This window comes from Dermacentor albipictus, unplaced genomic scaffold (assembly GCF_038994185.2).
Source record: "Dermacentor albipictus isolate Rhodes 1998 colony unplaced genomic scaffold, USDA_Dalb.pri_finalv2 scaffold_25, whole genome shotgun sequence".
Taxonomy (NCBI): Eukaryota; Metazoa; Arthropoda; class Arachnida; order Ixodida; family Ixodidae; genus Dermacentor; species Dermacentor albipictus.
This window is the reverse complement of record NW_027225579.1, coordinates 922,952-929,818: the sequence shown is the minus strand read 5'-3', so window position 1 is coordinate 929,818 and position 6,867 is coordinate 922,952. Positions and strand designations below refer to the sequence as shown.

Below are 6,867 nucleotides of genomic sequence, written 5' to 3'. Positions count from 1 at the left end.
GCAACTGCTGGAACAATCATCGATGTATCCGCAGTTGAAAATGACTGAGCAAAAAAGACACTATACGCTTCCCAGGGAATTTGTGTTCCTGCTGATGAAGTAGAGCTTCAGCATGGTGATAGAGGTTATTTTGTGCCTCTGAAGCGACTGACTGAAAACTTGCTACATCATCCGAAATATACCCACATCTTTCAGTGCGCATTACAGATGGCAAAGATTGCGTTGTTAAGAGATCTTACTGATGGTACACAATTTCAAATGCACCCAATCGCAAGCTCTCGTCAGACGAACACTATGGTGATGCTTCTGTACTGTGATGACATAGAATTGGCCAATCCACTCGATATGAAAAGAGGTCGGAAAGGAAAGCTAACTGTGTTTTGTGTTTCATTTGTAAACATCCCATCATCAAAAAGATCTAAAGGAACCGACACCTTCTTCCTTGGAGTGCGGAAAGCAAGTGCTCTGAAATCACAGGGAGCAAAGCGTATGCTCCTTGAAGACTTCGTTTCCACTTTAAATTCACTTCAATGTGGCTGCACACTGTAAAGTGCCTGTGCTGAACAAATTAAGTTTTGGTTTTTTGCTCGCCTATATTGGGGACTCATTGCCATGCCACAATATAGAAAGCTTTAAGGAAAGCTTCAGGAAAAATGTTCGCTTGGCGTGCCGGACTTGCAAAGTTCCTACAGCTGTATTTCATAAATTTCACTATGAAATACAATGGCCACTACGTACAGCGTCCCAGTATCAAGAGGACCTACGAGCACTTCAGGCAGCAATTTCAAAAAAGGATCATACTGAGTTTTTAGCACAATGTGGCATTAAGGCAAAATCAGTTCTCACAGAAATCGCCAATTTCTCAGTACTCACTGACTTACTTCATGACCCAATGCACATTTTGTTAGAAGGAATTGTTCCTCTAGAGGTGGCACTGTGCTGTAAGTTTATTGTAAGGAAGGCAGCATGGATGAGTTTACGCCAGCTTAACACTGCCCTGTCTCAGTACAGCTTTCATAGGCAAGTGAGTAAAAGTGATTACCCGCGGAGCTTTGAGTCAGACTTCAGCTTTCCATGTGCAGCAAGCTCCAGTTTAATACTAATTCTGCATTTTGTTTTTATTATTGACTTAGGCTTGAAGAGGCTGCACAAGAACCACATTGTGAATGTTTTGCACTCCTATGCATTATCACAGAGCTAATAATTTCTCCTGGTATTTTGCGAGGTGCACTTGGGTACATTGAGAGCATGGTAGGACGCCATAATAAACTTTTCGTGTCGCTGTACGGTTCAAACTCATTTAAACCTAAATTGCAGTGCTGGTGCATATGGTTTCTCTGATACGGCACTTTGGTCCTTCCCGCGATTCTTGGACATTGCGGTATGAAAGTAAAAATGCTCTTCCAAAGTCAACAGTTTTGTTCTTTCGAAAATATGCCATTATCTGTAGTCAATTACTTTCAGGCCAGGATGTCAAATGACCTGTGGGTAGGATCTGGGCGGCCCAAGCTGATTCCCGCAAAAAGCGGAACTACACCACAAGTAGGCGAGTCAGTGTGTTTAACATCTGCTTTTTTACCATGTGGACTGGAGCTTGGTGCTCTTGGTCAAACCACAATGTGTATGCATTCTGTTTTTGTCTCTGGTGTCAAGATGTCTATTTATGAGGCCGTTGTATTTGAACAAAATGTCCTTTCAATGTTTGGTAATGTAGAAACAATTGCACCTTGGGCAGGCAAAATTTTCGTCACTCTTCTGGTCTTGGCGAAACTGCGCAATTCACAGCGGCTGAATGCATTTGTTTTCTGAACACACCAAATAATGTTATTAAACCTGAACTCCTTTTGTATCTCCGGCGCCTTCCGACCCTCCATCAGTGCTGCGCCGAAGTCAGCTTGCCAGGAAACCACCAGACCGATATGGGTCTCACGATTTCCGCCACTGAAGATAGTAATGACAACGATGATCTTGGGGGGGGGGGGGAGGGGGTGGGGAATGTGATGAGCATTCTCATCACATGAGAATGCCCAGGATGGGCTCGTGTTCGCCAACTAAAGTTCGCCAACACACGGTCCGATCCGGCGTCCGACGCGCCTGAATGGCAGCCGGAATCCAGGTGTTTTGCCGCGCCGAAGCGCCGGATCGGACGTCCGGCGTGCGACAAACCGGGCGAATTTTCATCGTCCGATGAGTCCGACAACCGCACTCTCCGCACCATCGTTTGGCCGCAGCTAATGTGACGTTCTCTGACGTTCCTTCCACGGAGGCGGCGCTGGCAGGCCGGTTTCTCACCGTCTTTTTTTTTCCCTTGCCTGCTGCAGTTTGTTGCCGACACGAAATAGTTACCAGTTCAATAAAGCTATCTCAAACATGTGCTTATTATGCAAAACAGCGCCTAGTACACTAGCACTAAGCTACCGTCGAAATCGGGAGCCGCGACGCGAGGGCCTTTCCGCGGACAAACAGCACACACCGATCTCTATGCACCGACCGCCCGAGCGAGGCTGCTCGCTTCGCTTGCACGTTTGCCCTTCGCAACGACTGCATCGAGTAAACCAATTGTATTTGATTACGGGCTACCTAAGTGCACAGCGTTAATTGTTTTGGCAAAAATAAGCCCCCTTCATCGAGCTCGGGCTGAATCAAGCGCCGTCGGCCGCAGCGTCCGCCTAGCTATGCCTGCCGGCCGTATCGCTGGCTGTTACCGGAGCCGTCAGTGGACAACGCGCCGTCGTGAAGTGTTCTGTCACTTGCAGGGGCATAATTTTATTGACAGTGTTCACGTAAAGCGAAGCAGTGTTGTGCAGAGTTTTTATATTGCGTTTCTCGACGTCAATCTGAACTCAAGCTGGGGGGGGGGCGGAGGGGGGCTGGATCTGGGCGGAGCTTACGCGCCGCTCAACCGTTCCGATACACGTGTGTTGGATCGGACGCCGAATCGTACCGTGTGTCCCCTGCTTAAAGCTCGCTCATGGTTCGGCGTTAGTCCCTGTACATTCTTTATAAATAAGAGAACCTACCTAGGCACTGTAAACCTAACAATTAGGGCCTAAATGCCTGCCTTCCTCCCAGCTACAGTTTCGTTTGAGCGACAAAGTCTGATTTCGAAGGCCGTGCTTTTGCAAACTGTATGCGACTGAAGCGGTTGCGAATCTTGAAGGCGACATCCGCTTCGTTTTTTTATATATATACAGTACATTTTCTTAAACTTCGTATAAAAAAGTGCATATTTATACAAAGGTAACACTTTTGGACCCAAGAAATTTGTTAAAGTGTCCCTACCGATTGTTGTTAGGAAAAAACACGTAATTTTCTCATTTACGACACATTTTTCTAAGAACCGCAGAGTGGCGCCAACTGCAGTATTTGTTTGGTCGACATACCACGTTGGCTGTCATGAATGCACATTGCAGTAAGGCGGTATTTGAGTTATATTTTAGAAGTGCCTAGACAAAATGTGCTCCTTGTCGTGTGCAGTAACCATCGCAAACCCTCCGGACTCGTGTAACACCGTTAGTTCGCCGTGTGTTTCGTGCGATCTACCAGTGTCGACAGTGAGTGTCTTACTACAGCGCCCGTCCGAGCTGCCTTTGTTCTGCCAAGCTGCCTGCCCGCGCTCCCGTGAAAAGTCTGGTACTGGAGCTTCTAATCGTAGTGTATGGAAGGCTGTTGAAGGTTGTGCTTTTGTGGAGCTGGAGTTCATCGGAAGTTCTAAAGTGCTTGCGCCAGAAACACGTCGGTGCCTCAGTACCTTTGAGACGAAGGAGCGTTGGCCATGTCTTTTTGAAAGGCAAGCAAGTTTGGCCCTTGCGCGCATTCTTGAACTTATGAGTTACGTAATGAACATTGTGTACTAGCTAGAGCAAAGCGCTTTCTGATCGTAGGTTGGCCGTCTTGCTGGCCGTTGGCCGTTGGCCGTCTCACAATAAGGCTAAAAAAAGTGGACGTGCATATTTAATTATGTAAGTTTTAGCTTAAAATGGGCGTGGGTTCCTTGGTTTCAGATAAAGGTGTGTCCTGTTGATTGCATCTCCAGGGAATTCGGGGTACAGGCATGGCTGCCAATTTCTTTCCTGGCCGATTATGCTACACACTATCCAGTCACTATTGTGTTTAGTCATTGCTGCATGCTCTGCCAAAGCATTTGATGCCACTCTTTTCTCATCCACATCGTTCTGATGTTGGCTTAGCCATTGCTTAATGTTGCCCATTGCTCTAATGTAGATAGTATGCATATACACATGTTATGTTTCAAAGGTCAGAATTCATGTCATTAAAATTTTTGATACGGTTTGTTACTGGGATGGCTACCTCGTTGGTTTAACATGGCTTGTCACTGGGATTGCTCTCTTGTTTGTTTAGCTTCTTGTCGGGTTCTTATGGATTTGATTTTGTGCACAATGAGATGTTACACACACACCTTGCATATACATGAAAAAAAGGTTTACAACAGAGATAACATATATGCATGGCATATATATGTGTCAATAAAATACTCGAGCCTCATTTCTGCCTACAGAAAAAGAAGTTATTTCTCCTCGAGGGCATGACTGCTTGCAATAATGAAGCTCCAAGAAACGGTTTTCTTTATTCCGTATTTTTGATATCTAAATGCTTATGTGGCATGTACAAACTGCTTGCACCAATTTCTCATTGGGATGAGTGGTCTAAATTTTAAATTTGAGTAATAATTGCAATAAATAACTCATTTCACCTGTCTTCTTATGACTCTAAAACTCTATGCTTCTACCTTGCCAAACCTTTTATGGAATTAGTTTGATGAGGCCCAATATAAAGGGCTTTCTAAATTGAAGGTATCAGTACCTATTAAAGACTGTGCTAACTAAGAAAATGCTGCTTGTGTATGTGGTTTATCCATTTCTCAGGCAAAAGCTTTACACCCAAGTGCAGTCAGTAAATCGAAAACAATGGCGTCTTGTACAATAGTTCTCGAGCACTTGTGCGTCACTATAGTCGGATACAAATTAAGAAAAAAAGGGGAGGCCCCGCCCAGATGAATGAAGCGCGACGTCCGATTGCCTCCGCGACTAAAATAATCCCGCTAAAAAAATCGTGCTTAGGAAACGCGCAATTGTCAGAATAAATAAAGACTTTGATGACTGGTTTAGTAGAGCTCTCATGTGCTACAGCACATGCCAGATCGCGACAGAAAAATAACCCCATGCCTTCCACAACGCTGCCCGTCGTCTGCTCTTTAGCTTCATTGCAAGTGGCAAAAATAGAAAGAGCAACTCTGCATGGCATGTGTGCTTGTTTACATGTACACGGCACATTTACTACTCCTGTTCCGAGCTTCAAATGAATTAGTTGCTACTGAACAAGTACTTGTATAAAACAATGCATTTATCGCAACCATTACAAACCCAAGAAGCTCAGTGTCAGCGAAAGCACCGTGTGAAAGGTGAGGAGGGAGGTCAAAGCTTCACATATTTTGGGTGGCAAACTATCCACGCCCTCGCGAAAACGCCCACAAAATGTGGAGAAAAGAAGAAGCAGCACAAAGTAGGACACGTGTGCGCTGAGGTCGTGTGCACGATTTCTTTCACCACAACGAGATACCGACGATCGAGAAGATCACTAACGAGTTCTCGAAGCGTATATTGTATTATGTTTGTGTCCTGGGATTTGCCTGACGGAAGGCCAGTGCTATGGTTTGTCGACTGTGGAGGCAGCATTCATCCCCGCATGGTGCCTGCCTGCTTCGGACACGACTACGTGCACGGCTCGAGTTTCCTCGCGGCTGCACGGCGTCCACGACGGAAGCAGCCACCGGATCACGGACTGCTATTCCGCCCCTCCCCGTCCCGGCAGCAATGCAACCCCCCCCTCGTTTGTCCGGCGGCGCCCGCACCATAAACGACTCCCGCTGTGTTTGGGACAGTTTCCAAAGGAGGGCTGTGTTTCGACCCGGTGCCTTGCAGTTGGTTCCCTTTTTCCAATGCGGGCCATAAAGCTTGCCCGGCGCACCATTCTGACCGACCGCCAAATCGTCCTGACGCCGCAGCGCGGTTGAAGGAAGCGCCGGCCACCGAGAGCGGCGTTAGGACCCCGGAGGCTGCCCGGACCCTTTCTTTCACGACCTTGTTTCGTCCTTGAGGACTGTCTGGGAGATCTTTGGACTGAGGGGTGTTATTTAAGCAGCTTGCAGCTGCTCTGTTGGTCTCTGTCCTGATAACGACGACAACATGTAAACATTGTATAAAGAATTATTCGCAGAGAAAACTCTCCTCGTCTCTGACTTTGAAGCGAGGTCCAGACCTCCTGCCAGCCACACATACCTCGGCAAGTGCAACAATAGATCTCCCATCACTGAAGCGGTGTACTGTGTGTCAAGCACAGCAGCCAAGCATTCTCCCGTGACCTCTCAAATAAATAAGCGGTTCATTTGATGACATATTCCTTCTAATGGAAGCCCGATTCTGAAAAAGCAACGTCCTGCACAGATCATGCTCAATATAAGCGTTGGCATGGAAACGTGCTGAAATGCCGGAAAATCTGAATGCAAATGCAGTTATTAACACTGAATAACTATGTGGGGCCCGAAATGCTCACTCGGGCAGCCACTGTCCAGCTTCACACGAAAAAGCAGTAGTCAACCTGAATGAAATTGACAGCCACTCTTAGCAGCCTGCACGCCAAAGCACATTGTGCTTTGCGTGCAGTTGTGCTGCCCCTACTGTTTTTTCCAGCCCGTTGAGATGAATAATGACAATGTCAGAAGGCCCAAAATACTCTAGTGGGCAGCCACCTATGAGCATGACGGGCCCTGTGATGAAATAACAGTCATCAGGGCACGCTTCAAAGGCACCTTTAGCCGTCTGCACGTCAAAGCCCAGTCAAGCCGTC

General features: G+C 46.8%; 1 pseudogene; it reads left to right on the top strand.

The window, feature by feature from the left end:
• The first annotated feature begins 207 nt into the window (after window positions 1-207).
• LOC139052495 (uncharacterized) lies at window positions 208-1,809 on the top strand (annotated as a pseudogene).
• Window positions 1,810-6,867: the final 5,058 nt, after the last annotated feature.